At 32.8% G+C, this 21788-nt stretch overlaps 2 long non-coding RNA genes across 2 annotated transcripts; both read left to right on the forward strand.

The window, feature by feature from the left end:
* The first annotated feature begins 8505 nt into the window (after positions 1-8505).
* LOC126778616 (uncharacterized) lies at positions 8506-9058 on the forward strand. Its single transcript, XR_007670162.1, has 2 exons — positions 8506-8661; positions 8856-9058. It is a non-coding gene; the product is annotated as an uncharacterized LOC126778616 (long non-coding RNA).
* Positions 9059-18560: 9502 nt separating this feature from the next.
* LOC126778615 (uncharacterized) lies at positions 18561-21519 on the forward strand. Its single transcript, XR_007670161.1, has 3 exons — positions 18561-18716; positions 19157-20300; positions 21228-21519. It is a non-coding gene; the product is annotated as an uncharacterized LOC126778615 (long non-coding RNA).
* Positions 21520-21788: the final 269 nt, after the last annotated feature.

Below are 21788 nucleotides of genomic sequence, written 5' to 3' on the forward strand. Positions count from 1 at the left end.
ATTTAAATGAGAGACATTTACTTCTATGATTTGAGTCCATGATATTTTTGGCTTTCCTAAAACCAGTTCTTATTTTCTGTTAACTCCTTGATACTGTAAATTTATATTTAAGTCATCTCTTCAACTTCATATTCATTTTCTTGTACCTAAGCATTCATAATGATTGTGTACATGTAATCAGGCGTGTATACAGCTCTATTTCTATTGACGTTCGATATTGAAATGCGTGGAATCCTCCGCCCGCGGCCTGTGGCCCGTCTGCGCCCGCGTACCTGGTGGTACCGGGGGTAAAAAGCATCTAGCTTTTTCTGTACTCCTGACGTATGTGCAAAATTTTATAATGATCGGTTGAGTAGTTATGGTGCGAAATCGTGACAATCAAACATCCAAACAAACTCACATTCACATTTATAATATTATTTAGGAAGTTAGAATATATACATGGACGTATATAGTCAATAACAAAACCTTGTGCGGTCGGGGGACCTAGGTCAGAAAAGAAGTTCTTTGCGATTTTTTTAATTCAAAGCGTGTTTAAAATTATTGATTATATTACTGTATTTTTATCACACCAAAAAGCGCCTCAACCTCCTTTATTCTAACTCTCTCTAATGTGTTATTTCATTGCAAAATTGTTAAGTAAAGATTTAAATTAATAAATTTAACTTGAAATTTTAGGAAAAAAGTAACTTATTCAAAATTATATATAAAATAGCGAATTATAAGTTATAATTTATAGAGTTAATTATTAATAAATTTTATCATAGTAATTATTGGCTTATGGTAACTATATTAAGATCAAATCTTACGCGACCCGTTAACGGAAGTGCAAGTGCTCAGACAGTACAAATCGAGTTATCAACGTTTTTTTTTTCAATACTACCTACCAATATAAAATATGATGAAATGTAATGAAAATAATAAATCAGTGCGGAATGGTGATAGTAGTGATGCTGATAATACTTCTGAGAGTAAGTTAAATCAATGGTCTGAGCAGGAAAATTCTGAGATGATTCAAGAGAATTAGAATTCGAAAAGAAAAGTAAGAGAGGAAGAGACTGGTAGCAGTGGAGAGATATTTATTACAATTACAAGGACAAAATCAAAACGAGTGCATAGAAGTGATTCAACAGTGCAAAATAGTATGTGGCTTGAAAATGAGATCGATATTAATTAAAAAATTAAAACTACCGGATTATCGTGAAATTTGTTTGACATCTGTTACAGAGTTGCCAAAGCAAATGGCTATGGCTAAGTTTATGAGGGAGGTAAATATTAAGAATATTATGAGAATAAGATACAAATCATCGTACCGTGTATTCGTACAATTTGAGACTCTAGAAGATGTAGAAAAATTACTAGTGTACCAGATTTCAAGAAATAGACTTTCGATGTAAAAAGACCTATGAGACAACGAAGTCATATGGTATTATTAAGGGCGTTGACTTGGATTTGTCCGCAGAAGAAGTATTTACGAAGAAAAGTATTAGAAAGTGATTCAAAAATATTGTCTGTTAAACGGCTTAAGCATATGAATACTGATGGAAAATGGGTAGACTGTGAAACTATAAGAATTTGTTTTGAAAACTCATCACAACCACCTTACGTCTATGTATATGGATGCAGATTTAAGGTGGAACCCTTCATCTTTCCAGTTTCTCAATGTTTGGGTTGTTGGAGATTTGGACATTTTATAAAATTTTGCCCAACAAGAAGAAGTTTATGCCCCAAGTGTGGAAGTACTGAACTTGTGAATTGTGAAATTAAAGACTTTTAATGTCTTAATTGCAAGGGTGTCCAGTGTATTTAAAAGAGAAAGATATTCGGGTTACAATGAGTAAGGAAAACAAGACATACAAAAAGGCTTTACAAGTAATCTTAAGCAAAAATAATAAAGTAAATTCTAATACAAAAATTGGAGAAACAAGTAAATACACAGAAAGGGGCGTGGTACCGGATCCCATGGTAGTAAACACAGAAACATATAGCAACATAGTGAAAAAAAAGAAAGTTAGTTGTGATATAATCAATGACTCTGACGAGGAAGAATTTAAATTTAAAGAAGTTACTGCTAATAAAAAATCGAGAAAGGAAAAACAAAAACAAAACCAAAGTGAGGAATGTGTAATCGAGCCTGGGGAAGATAGAGAAGAGGATAGGAGGATATCACATAAGGAGGATAAACGATAAAGTAATAGGAAATTTAATATCAGGTATTTTCTATCCACAATTAAGATGATAATTGTATCCCAGCAATCAATTGAGGAAAGAATTTTAGATGTTATTAATACCCATTTTCGAAGAATCTAAAAGGTTTATAATGAGTTTTTTTATGAAAGAAGAGATACTTATAAGTATTATGGATTATTTAAGTAACAAATACGGATAACGACTAAAGGAAAAAAATGATTCTAAAATGTTTTAAATGTAATTGACAAAGTATTAAGCCGAAATTATTAAGTTTTGAAGAACTTTTAATTCAGGAAAAGATTCATATGCTCTTATAAGTGAAACGTGGCTGAATTCTGATGAAAGTATACGCATTCGTGATTACAATATTTACATAAAGAACCGAAGGGATGGTTATAGAGGCGTGGCAATTGTAGTGCACAAGTCTGTAAGTAGTTCTGTAAGTCAATTAATTTAAAACAATAGGGATATAGAAGTTATTAGCATTAAAGTACATAACTGTATGCAATTAGAAAATATAGTATCAATATACTGTCCATCATCGCTTAGGACGTCACCTTCCAATTGGGAAAATTTATTCGATTCGTTTCCAAGTAAACAATGATAGGAAGTGACTTTAATGCACATCATTGCAACTGGTCGTATAAGACTGATACGAGAGGTGTTCATTTAAATGGTGCTGCTCTCAATAATGGGTTCATTTCTTTAAATGATGGTTCAATTAATAATGGGTTTCAATTAATAATTATAATTAATAATGGCGAGCTAGACTGGTCAACAGTAATTTACAACAATCGTCACCGGATGTTACATTTGTTTCTTGTGATATATCTGTTAATTTTGATTGGACTGTTTTTAATGAAAATTTAGAAAGCGATCAATTTATAATTAGGTTAAGACAAGTGTTCGCTGTGATATTGAAATGTGTAAAAAACGCAATTACAAAAAGATTGATTAGGACACCTTTATAAATAATCTAAATGATGCCTTCACCGAAGTAGAAAGACTGACATTTAATAGCAATGTGTAATTGACGTATAATTTTCTCATATAGAAAATAAATAATTCTGCTGATGCCTAGCATCGGCATAGCGTTTTATAAAAATTGTGTAACCCAGAGTCTAACTTTAAACCTAGAGAATATTGGTATCAATCTTTATCCTTGTCAGTCGCACAACGTAGGCTGGTACTTAAAAATTTCCGTTGCAATCCAACCACAGACAATCTAAATCAACTGGAGAAAAAGTCATCTGATGCATATAATATAATTCGCAGAGCAAAGTTTAATAGTCGTCAAAAAATTTATGATTCAATTGTCTAACATATAACATCTTCAGAAATGTGGCACCGAATGCAATAGGCCAAGGGAACAAGACCATACAAATATTTTATACCACTAGATAAACAAGTAGAAATGCTGGATTCGCTAAAGCCTGATTCTGTTCTTAATTATGCTCCAAAATTTTTATCTAACATTGAATTATTAGAGTCGGAATTTTCGTTTATTGAACGTAAACATTGTTTAAAAAAAAAGACACAGCACCTGGAGAAGATGGCATCACATATTCAATGATATATAATTTATCCACTAAGGCCAAATCGTTCCTATTAAATTTGTACATAGTATTTATAGTTCGGGTGATGTACCATTTCAGTGGCGAGAAATCAAAGTTCTACCTATACCTAAAATTAATAGTTCATCGTCGACGGAGGTAAAACTTAGACCATATTATTAATATCTTGTCTATGTAAAATTTTTCATTTAATAATTTCGAAGCGCCTGGAATGATATATTGAAAAAGAAAAGGTTTTTTCTCCTTACACAGTGGATTTAGAAAAGCTCAATCATGTTCAGATTCTTTAGTAAGATTAGTTACCTATATCCAATTTGGTTTATCTAAAAATATTCCTACTTTAGCTTGTTTTTTAGAAATTAATTTATACAATAATGTTTTAATTGAAAAGGTTACATCTATTTTAGACGATTTAAAGTAGGTTCAAAAATATGTAAATATTTGTGGTCTTTCTTAAGTAAAAGGCATCTAAAAGTTAGATCTGATTGTGATAATTTAACTATTACAAGACACACGAATAGAGCTCGGGGTGACCCTCTATCCCCCATTCTTTTTAATATCGCAACAAATCAAATCTGCAAAATAGTACATAGAAAAGTGGTACAAATTTCTAAATATGCCGACGATTTTGTAGTATACTTCAGGAATAGAGACTTACAAATGTGCGAATCGCGTGTACAAGAATCACTGAACTCGATTGTTTTAATCTTGGATGAACTTGGATTAGAACTATCAACAAGCAAAACTAATTTTGTTCTATACAGTAGTAGAGGAGGTAGTAGAGGTCGAAGAAGAAATGTACCTACGTTAGTCGTTAATGGTGAATTATTATCCTGCGTAGAATATACTAAATATTTAAAACTACTCAAGGTTCTATCTGGTCCATCTTGGGGGGTACATCCTAAGCACATGAGACGTTTATACACATGGCTGATTAGAAGCAGGTTAGATTATGCATGTATCCTATGTGATAACAGTGCGAAAACAAATATTGTTAAATTAGACAAAGTTCAGAATCAGGCGTTAAGAATAATTGGTGGATTTATTAAAACTTCTCCTATTCACGTAATGGAAAGTGAACTATGCTTATCACCTTTAATTTTTAGAAGGTTATATCTTGCTCACAAATACTGTTTAAAAGCTCTCACGTGATCCAACAATGAAACTATAGATTTCTTATCACAACTGAGTACTTTATGCACAAGTAGATACTGGACTTAAAAAAAGCCCCTTTTAGTTAAGGCATATGAAGAGACAAAGGACATCAGGATTTATTCAACATCGATTTTAGATATGTTTAGTTTGACAACTTGAACGTCGAAAATAGATATCCAAAATTAATTTTTACATATTTGGATTCTGTTAATTTTTTTAAAGACAACTATGAAATTAATTGTCTAAAATCAGAAGTCGTTAAAGAATGAAAAAGATGAAAAATATGATAATACTTGGCACAATTTTTTTTCGGATGGGTCGAAATGTGGTAAAAAGCGAGGTGCTTCGTTTTATGATCTCAGTCGGGCAGAGTCCGAAACCTTTAAAATTAAATATAATATGTCTATAATGTCGTTGGAACTCATTGCAATTTCAGAAGCTCTAATCTATGCAATAGCGAATAAGTTAACTGTTGTATTAGTACTTTCCGATAGCAAGAGTGCGCTTCAACACCTGGCTCGATGGGCCACTGGTTTCAAACGTGTATCGATAGCCTACACCGTTCTCCAAAATTTTGATGATTTTATCCAGTACGGTAAGGTGTTAAAATTACAATGGGTTCCATCACACATTGATCTAAAAGGTAATGAAAAAGCAGACAGACTTGCTAAAATGGCCAGTATAACGGGTAAAGATATTAGTATTCTTCCTAATTATTCAGAAAAGCTTTCAGAATTTAAATATTTGGGGTTCTTACATTGGAAAAAATACTTTGATGATCGATCTAAAATGAAAGGGTTCTGGTATAAAACTATGCAATCTGAGTCTTCGAATTCCTTGGTTTGAAGATTCAAAATTAAAAAGGAAATATGTTAAATTAGCAGTAAGGATTCGATCGGGACACTAACCAAGCAACAAGTTTGCATATTTAATGAAAAAAACTGATTCACCAAATTGCGATGGCTGTAATGTGTTAGAAGATGTATATCATTTGATTATGGAATGTAGTAAGAATAAAGCACAAAGGGAGACGCTAATAGCAACATATAATGTTAATTGTATGAATGTAGGTGCTGCGCAAAGTATTCTCTGTTTTCCAAATTCGGAAGCTGCGGTAGCCATATATTTTTTGGTAGCTTCTTCTCGTTAGTAACACTCTTTATACTTTAATGAATAATCTGTGTATTGTTTAGGTAAAGATATGATGGGGCTAACATGTTCAAATGGACAAAAGTCTCAAAAAAATGAAGATTAAAAAAAAACTATATTAAGATACATATATTCCATTTTATCAAAATATTTCAAGAAAACGGCATCAACAATTGTACGTTATTAATACTCAAACTAAATCAAATGTACCTGTTTTTTTCTTTGTTATTGAAGTTCACGTTTGAGTCTCCAGCCAATAATTCCAGTGATGCAACCGCGTCTTTTTCTTGCCTTCCATTTTATTCAGAATAATGATAGTAATTCTAATGGATTTTATTTTGAATATTGTTAAAATAAATTTAATACTTTAGCAATAAATTAAACATCAAAAATATCTTTAAAAGTTTTAAACAATTAAAACAGAGTCTACTAAAAAGAAATATTAATCGCTTGATAAATAATTGATCATTATTGCCGATAGATGGCGATATGTGCCCATATAAAATATACATATTCATCATACCTGACATTATTTAAGTTTTCATTTTGTTGTTCTTTTTCATTTTGATTCTGTCGGAATTTTCGTTGAAGTTGAACGTTTGTTTCTGTTTTTTTTTTCGCACTGTGAAATTGATTCGTTGCACTTCGATAGATTTTGACGCTGGACTTTTCATTTGGACATGACTTCAGTATTATTTCTCTGTAATGCATGTAAATAGTAATCACTCGAATCATTTGTGTATTGAATGTACGTTATAAGTAAATATTTATATTAAGTGATATGACTTATTATTATTTTTAAAACTAAGCACTACAATGTTTACGTATTGAGGCATAAAAGCACACTGATTGGCTGACAATATTTGTCACTCAAGTCTTCTATCGGAAACATTTAAGAGAATGTGCTCAGGAATTACACGAACTGATTCCTGCCGCCCCCTCTTACTATCGAACGGCCAGGCAAATGCGACCAAAAAGCCATACATACACAGTGGAAATTCCCCGCCTACGTACGAAGCGCTTTGAATCTGCATTCATCGTTCGCACTGCGAAACTGTGGAATGCTTTGCCTGAGTCTGTATTTTCTAAACGGTACAACGTTGGTGTTTTCAAATCCAGAGTGAACAGGTTTTTTTCTAGGCAAGCGTGCTACATCCTAGACCGTGATGATCGATGCTTAACATCAGGCAAGACAATGGTCAAACGCTAGCCTATTAAAAGTAAAAAAAAAAGAATTTGTATGTGACATTTCAATTGCGATTACGTAAAAATCTATGTGAGGAAAGAGGATGATGATATATCTTACTATTCAAAACTATCAAAGTCGGCTTACTAACACATTTAACATGAAGCGACTGAATGGTTTAGAACGATAATAAAATGATAGCAGCATTTATAATTATCTAATCGATATTTTTTTACTAGAAAAAAATTCTATGACATTTTGATAATATTATATTAATCGTCGTAATTTAAAGACTATGCAGAGATTATTATTCTTTATTAGTAAGCTATGTACAGTCATTTTTATAATACATTAAATAAAAAAAAAAAACAAAATACACATCACAAATTTATAGCAAAAACACGCCATCTAAAAGATTGTCCTGTGGCATTGTACCCAAGACGCTGGCACTATTTCCTCTGCAGCACTAGACTCAGCCTTTGGGCTATGCTAAATATTTGAATACTATTGTAACATTTTTGTAATAAAAAAAAGTTTAATAATAGGAAAAAGTTTCAGCAATGCCTTAGCACAGATTTCAAAAATTACATAACATTAATAATATCATTTTGTTCTCCAGGGAAGGCGAATCCTAACAGTACAATTACTATCTATCTAGTAATTATATAGTATTTTAAACTAAAATTGATGTTTTTCCGAAATATGCCTTCCGTCAATATTAGTAATTATCACCTCTATTACAATCAAGCGTCAATAAGTTATATAATGGGGGTCACATCAATCGTAATTATAAGTTTAAGTTTATAGAAATTTATTCTCAAAAAAGACATGCCACTTATATGATAATACGCATATATAGTAATATAAGATTCATATTTGTTTTTATTAGTAACCCATTTAACAGTAACACTGCTGGGCAAGGGCCTCGTCTTCCTTTTGAGGAGAAGGTTTGGAGCTTATTCCATAACGCTGCTCCAAAGCGGGTTGGTAGAATACACATGTGGCAGAATTTCAATGAAATTTGACACATGCAGGTTTCCTCACGATGTTTTCGACGAGATGAATTATAAACACAAATTAAGTGCATGAAAATTCAGTGGTGCTTGCCCGGATTCCCCACGATCATCGGTTAAGATTCACGCGTTCTAACGACTAGGCCACCTAGGTCATTTAACGCATTGCTTATTTCATTTTTATTATTTTTATTTATTTGTTTACTCGTATCTATATTATAATTAAATATATCATAATAGGCGTTAATAACGAATCGATCGCAATAACTGCACAGCCACGGTAAATTACCTAGCCTATAAAAATATTGACTGACATTGTATCAATATCATTACCTACAGAATGAGGTTCTTGGTGCTACTTTCTGTGCTCATCGGGCTCTTGTGCGCCGCAATGGTAAGCGTTTTTAATAATAATATATGTTTATAAATATAGTTTTTTTTATTATAATACTTATCTGATGAAAACTTGTGGTAGGTTTTCCACGTCCATTTATCTGCCAACTCGCATTTTTTTTAGAGAAATGGTACCTTACGGATGTTGAGGGGTATTATGGGCTTCTAATTGTAATACATGTTTAAATATTTCAGGGTAAGCTCGACGATCGTAAAAAAGGTGACTTCACAGCGAAATATGCCGAACTAGCTTCTCCACTTCCACTCCATGTCAACGTCAATGAATTGGTTGCTTCTCTTCGAGCAGCCAGCAACTTACATTACCTATAGTTAAAGAAATCAAGTCATTTTTATTAACTATTCAACTTAAAATAAAGATTTTATTACTTCAAATTATAGCAAGCTGACTTTGATAAATTTAATTGTAGATTGTAGTTGCAATTGCCCATATAAAGTTTAGATAGAGGAGTTCAGAAAGTTAAAATTTTTGAAAAATATGCATTACAAATACCTTAAATTAATAAAATAAAATATTACTCACACTACAACACACACATACCAATTACACATACGTATACACCATCCATCCATCCGTTCGGTAATGGTTATAGTCTGGTCAACTGAAAACAGATCATATTGATTATTTGATCATGTAATATATATATACGTATAATATATATATTGTACAAATTTAATAGGAACAACTTGACCTTAGTGGGTAAATTATATATTATTGAATTATTGATGCCATCTTCTCCAGGTGCTGTGTCTTTTTTTAAACAATGTTCACGTTCAATAAACGTAAATTCCGACTCTAATAATTCAATTTTAGATAAAAATTTTGGAGCATAATTAAGAACAGAATCAGGCTTTAGCGAATCCAGCATTTCTACTTGTTTATCTAGTGGTATAAAATATTTATATGGTCATGTTCCCTTGGCCTATTGCATTCGGTGCCACATTTCTGAAGACATTATATGTTCGACAATTGAATCATAAAATTTTAGACAATTAATTTCATAGTTGTCTTTAAAAAAATTAACAGAATCCAAATATGTAAAAAATAATTTTGAATATCTATTTTCGACGTTCAAGTTGTCAAACCAAACATATCTAAAATCGATGTTGAATAAATCCTGATGTCCTTTGTCTCTTCATATGCCTTAACGAAAAGGGGCTTTTTTTAAGTCCAGTATCTACTTGTGCATAAAGTACTCAGTTGTGATAAGAAATCTATAGTTTCATTGTTGGATCACGTGAGAGCTTTTAAACAGTATTTGTGAGCAAGATATAACCTTCTAAAAATTAAAGGTGATAAGCATAGTTCACTTTCCATTACGTGAATAGGAGAACTTTTAATAAATCCACCAATTATTCTTAACGCCTGATTCTGAACTTTGTCTAATTTAACAATATTTGTTTTCGCACTGTTATCACATAGGATACATGCATAATCTAACCTGCTTCTAATCAGCCATGTGTATAAACGTCTCATGTGCTTAGGATGTACCCCCCAAGATGGACCAGATAGAACCTTGAGTAGTTTTAAATATTTAGTATATTCTACGCAGGATAATAATTCACCATTAACGACTAACGTAGGTACATTTCTTCTTCGACCTCTACTACCTCCTCTACTACTGTATAGAACAAAATTAGTTTTGCTTGTTGATAGTTCTAATCCAAGTTCATCCAAGATTAAAACAATCGAGTTCAGTGATTCTTGTACACGCGATTCGCACATTTGTAAGTCTCTATTCCTGAAGTATACTACAAAATCGTCGGCATATTTAGAAATTTGTACCACTTTTCTATGTACTATTTTGCAGATTTGATTTGTTGCGATATTAAAAAGAATGGGGGATAGAGGGTCACCCCGAGCTCTAGTCGTGTATCTTGTAATAGTTAAATTATTACAATCAGATCTAACTTTTAAATGCCTCTCACTTAAGAAAGACCACTAATATTTACATATTTTTGAACCTACTTTAAATCGTCTAAAATAGATGTAACCTTTTCAATTAAAACATTATTGTATAAATTAATTTCTAAAAAACAAGCTAATGTAGGAATATTTTCAGATAAACCAGAATTGGGTATAGGTAACTAATCTGACTAAAGAATCTGAACATGATTGAGCTTTTCTAAATCCACTGTGTAAGGAGAAAAAACCTTTTCTTTTTCAATATAGCATTCCAGGCGCTTCGAAATTATTAAATGAAAAATTTTACATAGACAAGATATTAATAATATGGTCTAAGTTTTACCTCCGTCGACGATGAACTATTAATTTTAGGTATAGGTAGAACTTTGATTTCTCGCCACTGAAATGGTACACCACCCGAACTATAAATACTATGTACAAAATTAATAGGAACGATTTGGCCTTAGTGGATAAATTATATATCATTGAATATGTGATGCCATCTTCTCCAGGTGCTGTGTCTTTTTTTTTAAACAATGTTTACGTTCAATAAACGAAAATTCCGACTCTAATAATTCAATGTTAGATAAAAATTTTGGAGCATAATTAAGAACAGAATCAGGCTTTAGCGAATCCAGCATTTCTACTTGTTTATCTAGTGGTATAAAATATTTGTATGGTCTTGTTCCCTTGGCCTATTGCATTCGGTGCCACATTTCTGAAGACGTTATATGTTAGACAATTGAATCATAAATTTTTTGACGACTATTAAACTTTGCTCTGCGAATTATATTATATGCATCAGATGACTTTTTCTCCAGTTGATTTCGATTGTCTGTGGTTGGATTGCAACGGAAATTTTTAAGTACCAGCCTACGTTGTGCGACTGACAAGGATAAAGATTGATACCAATATTCTCTAGGTTTAAAGTTAGACTCTGGGTTTGTATTAATTTTTATAAAATTTTATGTTATAATTATTCTTATAAAATTTCTGTACGAGAAAATTATACGTCAACTGCACGTTGCTATTAAATGTCAGTCTTTCTACTTCGGTGAAGGCATAATTTAGATTATTCATAAAGGTGTCCCAATCAATCTTTTTGTAATTGCGTTTTTTACACATTTCAATATCACAGCGAACACTTGTCTTTACCTTAATTATAAATTGATCGCTTTCTAAATTTTCATTAAAAACAGTCCAATCAAAATTAACAGATATATCACAAGAAACAAATGTAACTTCCGGCGACGATTGTTGTAAATTACTATTGACCAGTCTAGCTCGCGTAATTGAACCATCATTTAATATATAATAAAGTATAATAAAGTCACTTCCTATCATTGTTTACTTGGAAACGAATCGAATAAATTTTCCCAATTGGAAGGTGACGTCCTAAGCGATGATGGACAGTATATTGATACTATATTTTCTAATTGCATACAGTTATGTACTTTAATGCTAATAACTTCTATATCCCTATTGTTTTAAATTAATTGACTTACAGAACTACTTACAGACTTGTGCACTACAATTGCCACGCCTCTATAACCATCCCTTCGGTTCTTTCTGTAAATATTGTAATCACGAATGCGTATACTTTCATCAGAATTCAGCCACGTTTCAATTATAAGAGCATATGAATCTTTTCCTGAATTAAAAGTTCCTCAAAACTTAATAATTTCGGCTTAATACTTTGTCAATTACATTCAAAAATTTTTAGAATCATTTTTTTCCTTTAGTCGTTATCCGTATTTGTTACTTAAATAATCCATTATACTTATAAGTATCTCTTCTTTCATAAAAAAACTCATTATAAACCTTTTAGGTTCTTCGAAAATGGGTATTAATAACATCTAAAATTATTTCCTCAATTGATTGCTTGGATACAATTATCATCTTAATTGTAGATAGAAAATACCTGATATTAAATTTCCTATTACTTTATCGTTTATCCTCCTTATGTGATATCCTCCTATCCTCTTCTCTATCTTCCCCAGGCTCGATTACACATTCCTCACTTTGGTTTTGTTTTTGTTTTTCCTTTCTCGATTTTTTATTAGCAGTAACTTCTTTAACTTTAAATTCTTCCTCGTCAGAGTCATTGATTATATCACAACTAACTTTCTTTTTTTTCACTATGTTGCTATATGTTTCTGTGTTTACTACCATGGGATCCGGTACCACGCCCCTTTCTGTGTATTTACTTGTTTCTCCAATTTTTGTATTAGAATTTACTTTATTATTTTTGCTTAAGATTACTTGTAAAGCCTTTTTGTATGTCATGTTTTCCTTACTCATTGTAACCCGAATATCTTTCTCTTTTAAATACACTGGACACCCTTGCAATTAAGACATTTAAAGTCTTTAATTTCACAATTAACATGTTCAGTACTTCCACACTTGGGGCATAAACTTCTTCTTGTTGGGCAAAATTTTATAAAATGTCCAAATCTCCAACAACCCAAACATTGAGAAACTGGAAAGATGAAGGGTTCCACCTTAAATCTGCATCCATATACATAGACGTAAGGTGGTTGTGATGAGTTTTCAAAACAAATTCTTATAGTTTCACAGTCTACCCATTTTCCATCAGTATTCATATGCTTAAGCCGTTTAACAGACAATATTTTTGAATCACTTTCTAATACTTTTCTTCGTAAATACTTCTTCTGCGGACATATCCAAGTCAACGCCCTTAATAATATCATATGACTTCGTTGTCTCATAGGTCTTTTTACATCGAAAGTCCATTTCTTGAAATCTGGTACACTAGTAATTTTTCTACATCTTCTAGCGTCTCAAATTGTACGAATACACGGTATGATGATTTGTATCTTATTCTCATTATATTCTTAATATTTACCACCCTCATAAACTTAGCCATAGCCATTTGCTTTGGCAACTCTGTAACAGATGTCAAACAAATTTCACGATAATCCGGTAGTTTTAATTTTTTATTAATGTCGATCTCATTTTCAAGCCACATACTATTTTGCACTGTTGAATCACTTCTATGCACTCGTTTTGATTTTGTCCTTGTAATTGTAATAAATATCTCTTCACTGCTACCAGTCTCTTCCTCTCTTACTTTTCTTTTCGAATTCTAATTCTCTTGAATCATCTCATTTTCCTGCTCAGACCATTGATTTAACTTACTCTCAGAAGTATTATCAGCATCACTACTATCACCATTCCGCATTGATTTATTATTTTCATCACATTCCATCATATTTTACATTGGTGGGTAGTACTGAAAAAAAAACGTTGATAACTCGATTTGTACTGTCTCAGCACTTGCACTTCCGTTGACGGGTCGCGTAAGATTTGATCTTAATATAGTTACCATAAGCCAATAATTACTATGCTAAAATAATAAATAATTTTATCTCTATAAATTATAACTTATAATTCGCTATTTTATATATAATTTTGAATAAGTTACTTTTTTCCTAAAATGTCAAATTAAATTTATTAATTTAAATCTTAACAATTTTGCAATGAAAAAACACATTAGAGATACTAGAATAAAGGAGGTTGAGGCGCTTTTTGGTGTGATAAAAATACAATAATATAATCAATAATTTTAAACACGTTTTGAATTAAAAAAATCGCAAAGAACTTCTTTTCTGACCTAGGTCCCCCTTACCGCACAAGCTAAATACAAACTTCTTTTTTTTTAAATCATATGTTATTAGAAATGAGTAATATCTGTAGTGTAAACACATCTACAATAATGTATTAATTAGTGTTTTATAATAAGTACCGGAGCGGTAGAATAGAATAAAATAGAATATTGGGAGATTCCTTGATCCATACAACAGCATTATTAAAAAAAAATGCGCGCTAATTTAAAACCGCCATTTTGTTAATGGATAAAAAGGTACAGTAATTAATGCATTATTGGCGCGACTTGTGATTTGTTGAATGTGTTTAAATGTGTTTGGATTTTTAAAAGTAATTGAGTGAGTTTTTTACATCAATTTATATGACTTCGTGTTCTATTTTTAAAAAGACCAATTCGAGATTTTTGTAAAATCAGTTTCATTTTTGATGCTAAATATATATAAATATATTTATATATTGGAATTGGCGCAAACTGAATACGGTGTGTGTACAGAGAGCTTGGGGACAGTTCTACTTCTAATCTATAACAATTACGATACGTGCCGATTCAATTCAACTTTGAATATTCTATATTGATTTTTTCGAATCAGAACCAAATCGTTATGATGGTAACATATAACGATAGATTAAAATCAAATTTAAGTGTTAACTTTTATACTAATAATAAAAGTCCTCCAGACCGATTTAAGCGACGGCGGCCAATCTCAAGATAGTAGCCAACAGCGCAAGACACATAGTATAAAAGTGTATACGCAAACACAGGTGCACTCTCTATTCCCTCTCATAATCCGATTGGACGGCAAGGGTTGAACCGCAGGACCAACGGCTTTACGTGCTTTCCTAGGCATGGGAGTGTACACACTTTCAACTTCCAGACTCCAGACTGCTACTGAATCTTCGCTATTATTAGAATTTTCGAGAGAAAAAGTCAATAATTTTATTGGCCCGACCTGGGATTTGAACCCAGGATGCACTAAACTATAGATACACTGCACTGGCCGTCCTTGGCACGGATCGGAGAGGCTGCGGGATCGTGTCGATATAACGCATCCACGGTCTCTCCCGTGCTTTGCTTAGCGGAGCTGGAGCTCCTGACGAGAATCTGATGAACAAATGGATTAGAGAATGGGTAATCCATTTACGGAAAATCAAAATCTATTTGAATTTTGTGGCAATCCAGGATTAAAAGTACATCTCGGAAATGAACCAACCAATGACTATTTCAGAGCAACAATGTCGATGAGTTTTCTAGAAACACTTCTGAAATGCTCAAATGATTACGGGAATTAATTAAAACGTCAATCTAATCCACAAGCAAGAGCGGCGACATGGAAAGAACTTGACATGCAAGAGCTATTATTGTTTCTCGGGCTTCTTTTCCATATGGGATTTATTAATATAAACAGACTCATTGATTACTGGAAAAAATATATATTTTTTAACTAACGTATATTCACAACAAAAATGCCAAGAAACCGATTTATTCAAATTTTAAGAGTGATCAAGGTGCAAAATGTAACAAGTAATGTGAACTATGATAAGGTAAATACATCATTGAATTTATAAATAAAAGAATGCTTGAAATATATTATCCGACTGAACACTTTGCTGTAGATGAATCCACGATGCTCTGGAGAGGTCGCTTGAAGTTCAGGCAATATTTATAAAAGCGACATCAACAAGGACTAAAATTTTACGTATTTGTCGATCAATTAGGAGTAGCAGCACAGATCTTTTATATGCAGGTGCTGCTGATACGGTAGTTGGAGGTACAAAACAGGTAAATAAAGTTGCCTATATACAGATAGTTTTTATACGAGCGTAGGGTTAACAGAAGAATTATTAAATCTAAAGATATACAGCACAGGAACATTAAATTTAAATAGAAAAGGCACATCATTACAAATTAAACAAGAATAATAAAGGAAAATTGGCTATCATGAATAAGAATGGACTTTGTGTAATTGCTTGGAAAGACGAAAGACAAATACTGGAGTTTGTTACAGGATCGGAGCGAGTTCCGCGTGATGCCCTGGAACACCTAGGAGGGAGGCTTCGGGAACTGTTCGATGAGTGTCTTTCTAGTGGGCAGTTTCCGAAGCTGTGGAAGAAAAGAAAGTTGGTCCTGTTGCCGAAGGAGGGGCGCTCACTAAGCTCTTGCTCGGCATACAGGCCAATTGTGCTGCTGAATGAGACGGGCAAACTCTTCGAGAAGATTGTCGCTGCCCGTCTTGTTCAGCACCTTGAGGAGGTGGGACCGGGTCTTTCAGAGGCTCAGTTCGGTTTAGGGCGGGTCGATCAACTACCGACGCCCTGAACACCCTGAAGACCCGGACCATGAAGGCGGTGACCCTAGGGGACGTGGTCCTGGCGGTATCGCTGGACGTGGCGAACGCCTTCAATAGTCTTCCTTTCTATAGGGTTTATTATGTTTATTAGGGTTAATTTATGGTCTAGTGGCCAACGAGGCAGTACAATAAACTATACATAATATGTGTACCAAAATTCAACCAAATCCCTTCAGTAATTTTTGCGTGATTGAGTAACAAATATTTAAGCATCCAAACATAACTATAAAGTCACTGACTCACTCATGTTTTTATGAGTCTGCGGCGTGAAGGCAACATTGGTGCGTAATATGCCCGGCTATTCTCGTCGAGTCTGCTTGTCTATATCATCTCCATCTCTTTCCGTTTCATGATGTGTGATGGAGACATCCATCACGGAGCGAGGGTCCATATGTGTCAATGTGCTCGACTGGGTGTTGAAATAGTTCCCCAGTCAGGCGGCCGGTGAAACGAGTGTCTGACTGGGGAATGGGCTCGGCCCATTAGAAGCTTCTCTAATTATTGGCCCGTCTTATCACCAGGTACCACTTTTACAACTGCCTATAAGCCACCAATAGCCAAAATTATTAAAAACAACCAGGCACCAAGCGATCTCCTTCGTTCAGCTCGCCCAATCATTGATGCCATTTTGTTTTCTGCTCAAACCATATGAAATATAATATTATTCTGCAGAGACGCGACTCTAAAAGTGTTTCTGAATGTATTCTATGCGACAAAACTGTTGCTTATTATCAATATAATTAAAACTACACAAATATTCAAAACATTTTTAATGAACTCTTCAGTTCAAAATGAATTTTATTCATTCAAATTATAACGATCGGAGTTATTTTAATTCTAGGCAAATTATTTTCCAACTACACTTATATTCCACAAATTAATATTAATTAATTTTCAATAATTAAAGTTAACGATGTATATTTTATATAAGTGTGCTTTTATTTGATATTGTTTTTTTTTATTAATATAACATGAAAATGTCGTTAAGGTCAATGACAATTAATTTACCGCGCCTACCATAAAATAGTTGCACTGGTTTGTTAATGCTTAAATATACAACTACCTATATAATGGAATTTCTTCAGCTATGCAGATTTTATCACGAACAGTATCGCCAACCCTTCGAAAGTAAAGAGCAACATATCACATATAAATATAGAATTACGGCCATTGAAAAAAAATGGTCAAACGCAATTTTTTTTATTTTTTCAAACGGAGAAATGACTGCAACTATGGTAAACCTGTCCTTCTACATAAATATATAACAGTACAGTTGATAACTCTTCATCATTCAAAACGATGCTGCAGATGCAGATAGCCCCACTGACCATGATCCTACCACTGGACAATAGGTTCCATTATTTAAAACACTAAAATAACAAATAAACTTTCATTGTAAATATTATTTATTTTTTTATATATTGCACCTTATAATATTCAATGCGGAATTCCTATATATTTATACAGTGTATCGGTAACAACTTCCACCTCGCGAATTGAAGAATTGTTAGAAGTCATCCTCGTCTCCGCCTGTGCAAATGAAAAAGTCTAAATGTGTTTTGTCGAAGATATCGAAAACCGGTAAACAAACCCCAAATTCGTGATAAGCCATCAAATCACATAATCGTCGCAATAGTCAACACAACCTCGCTCGACGACGTCCGAATGCCGAATCTAAAATGATGGATCCCTTAAATATATCTTAATTCGAAATATAAATTTTATTTTTTGTGTGAGTGTGACCCACACACATGAACACACCCATACGCGTGTTGTCTTTATATTAGTTTAAGAGTTTGGTATAATAGTTTGATGTTCCTGCATTGTTTTTATTGCAGCATTACAAACAAAAGTTTTGTATTGGTCAGCTTGTCCGTGATAGATCATCTCTATATTTGATTGTCGTCCAATATAAAATAATTCTATAATAATAAAATTAAAGTATCAACAAGTAAAAGGGCGTCACACTTATATATATATAATAACCACAGGCGTTAATAACGAACCGATCACAAGAACTGTACAGCCATGGTAAATTAGCTGCCGTATAAAAGTATTGGCTGATATTGTAACGATATCATTGCCTACAGAATGAAATTCTTGGTGCTATTTTGTGTGCTCTTTGCGCTATTGGGCGTGGCTGTGGTAAGGGCGTGGGTATGTACGAATGTAACTGAGTTAAAATTCGATGATATTAATGTATAAATTTAATTATAAATAGATTATTAAATATCCAAAATATTTATGAAAAAGAGTCAGGTACTCTTCGGATTATTAAATTTAATTTATCTTCCAAAATTACGATTGAAAGGGTTTCGAAAGAGGATACTTGTATAAACTTTATTTACTTTGATTTTGAAAAGATTTTAGTTTAATATTTGCGTATTTTTTAATTAAAAACAACTATACTTAATACATTTCGGTTCGAAGGGTGAGTGATACCATCACAGTTGATGTAAATGATGATGAAGTTTTGCAGTGATATACAGTGACAATGATTATTTAAGTTAGTGGCTAATTACTACCAGGTGATTCTTTTGTCAGACCGCCCTACTACATAGAAATAAATCCTAAAAATATATTTTGAAATTTTTCAGGGTGACATCGATCGAAACAGTGTCAGTAAGAAACATGCCGCGCTTGCTTCTCACTTACCAGCCGATGTTAACGTCCGAGATGTGCTCACTTCTCTTCGAGTAACATCCCTCTTACATTAATTACAATCAAACAAATATTCAGCACATTTTTGATGAACCAACTTATTACTTAAAATAATAACTGAGTTTAATAATATTAATAAATGGAAATATAAATAAAATTAATATTGATGTTCAATAATTGAAACTAAATTGTTCAATATTTCATTTAAAATTAATAAATCGTGCTATTATTTGATAATGTTTTTTTTTTATCATTCATGCCGTTAAGTTAAATGACCACTAGTCTACCGTGCCTACCGTTAAATAATTGCATTGGTTTGCTAATGCTTAAATATATATGTAACGGAATTTGTTTTGGCCATTCAGATTTTATCACGACTAGGATTGCCAACCCTTCGAAAGTAAAAAACAGCATATTACATAATTATATGTATATAGTTTTACGATAAAAAAGTGTAGTAGTTGAATTGGTCTTCCTGTCTATGTTGGAATCATCCCTTTTTTTACGCTTTTCCCCCGCGTGAAAAAACCAGCACTACCCTTTCCGTCTAAACGAGGAGCACCACGGGATCGTTTGCGCATGCTACTCTGGCGCTCTGACGGATGGGCCTATGCGGGCCTCTATTATCTAGGGGTACTGAGAACCACCCTAGTCCCAGCGACACCTACTACAGTGGGAGGAGAAGGTGCGCATAGCGCCTCTTTTTTCCCTCGGTTTTCTTCGGCGGAGCGGGTCTGCAGCGGCGTCCGCATCCCGCTTCCACTCCGCGGCCTCCTTCTGTCACATCACACTTTCACAAAAGGAGACCATTTCGTCCAATCGTCCAATATTTATTTCTATAATAATATAATTAAATCATCAACAGGTAACAGGGCGTCACATCGATTAGAATTATTATATATATTATACCAGGCGTGATTAACGCCTTTTATGTTGATAACCGATCACAAGAACTGTACAGCCATGGTAAATTAGCAGTCCTATAAAAGTATTGGCTGATATTGTAACGATATCATTGTCTACAGAATGAAGTTCTTGGTGCTATTTTGTGTGCTCTTTGCGCTCTTGGGCGTGGGCATGGTAAGCGTTCTAATTTTTTTTTTTATAAATTTGATTAGTTTATTAGAAAGTATGTATGTGTAAATAATAGTAGCAGAGTTATATCGTTGATATTCATACAGGACGCAAAATCAACATTTATATTTCCAGGACGAAGTGTACTGTCAATAAATATCTGAATGCTACATTATGTAATAATCTTTAAATATATACTATAACATAAAGTTGCAGCTTTTGTTTTTTTATCTTTATTTAATAAAAAAAATAGAATTACTCAATTATTATAAAGATTAACATATTTTATGTCGATAGTTTATTAAATGAATAATTTCATTTGAGATTATAATATATGGATTCATATTGTTAAGTAAAAACAATAAATTATTATTATACATTATACATTGATTATCACATATATGTATAATATTTGATTTTCTTTGATTTTGAAAAGATTTTAATTTAAACGTTTAGGGTGAGTGAGTTAAACTAACTGTAGGTTTTTTTTTATAGAATAAGAAGGCGGACGAGCATATGGGCCACCTGATGGTAAGTGGTCACCAACGTCATTAGATATTGGCATTGTAAGAAATGTCAACTATCGCTTACATAACGAATGCGCCACCAACATTGGGAACTAAGATTTTATGTCCCTTGTGCCTGTAATTACACTGGCTCACTCACGCTTCAAACTAGAACACAACAATACAAAGTACTGCTGTTTTGCGGTAGAATATCTGATGAATGGGTGGTACCTACCCATACGAGCTTGCTCAAAGCTCTACCACCAGTAAAACACACAAGCGATGTTAGTGATGATGAAGCTTTCATACAGTTCCAATGATTATTTGAGGTAGTGGCTAATTACTACCAGGCGACTCATTTGCCAGACCGCCCTACTACATAGAAATAAGTAATATAATCCTAAAAATATATTTTGAAAATTTTCAGGGTGAAATCGAGCGAAACAGTATCAGTAAGAAACATGCCGCGCTTGTTTCTCACTTACCAGCCCATGTTAACGTCCGAGATGTGCTCTCTTCACTTCGAGCAACATCCCTCTTACATTAATTACAATCAAACAAATATTCAGCACATTTTTGATGAACCAACTTATTACTTCAAATAAGAACTGAGTGTAATAATATTAATAAATATAAATAAAATTAATATTGATGTTCAATAATTGAAACTAAATTGTTCAATATTTCATTTAAAATTAATAAATCGTGCTATTATTTGATATTGTTTTTTAATTTTATTTCTTCTAAACATTCATATCGTTAAGGTCAATCATGTATGCCACGACCTACCATAAAATTATTGTAAGCTGGCTTGTGTTGATAAACAAAATAAATAAATAAATAATATGCTGGGACATTATTCACACACGGCCATCAGATCCCAACCAGACAACTTATATACGTATACTACTTTTATTTTGTAAATACAAACTTATATTGATAATTACACCCAGACTCAGGACAAACAAACATGTTCATGCACACAAAT

The sequence above is a fragment of the Nymphalis io genome, chromosome 26 (assembly GCF_905147045.1).
Source record: "Nymphalis io chromosome 26, ilAglIoxx1.1, whole genome shotgun sequence".
Lineage (NCBI taxonomy): Eukaryota > Metazoa > Arthropoda > Insecta > Lepidoptera > Nymphalidae > Nymphalis > Nymphalis io.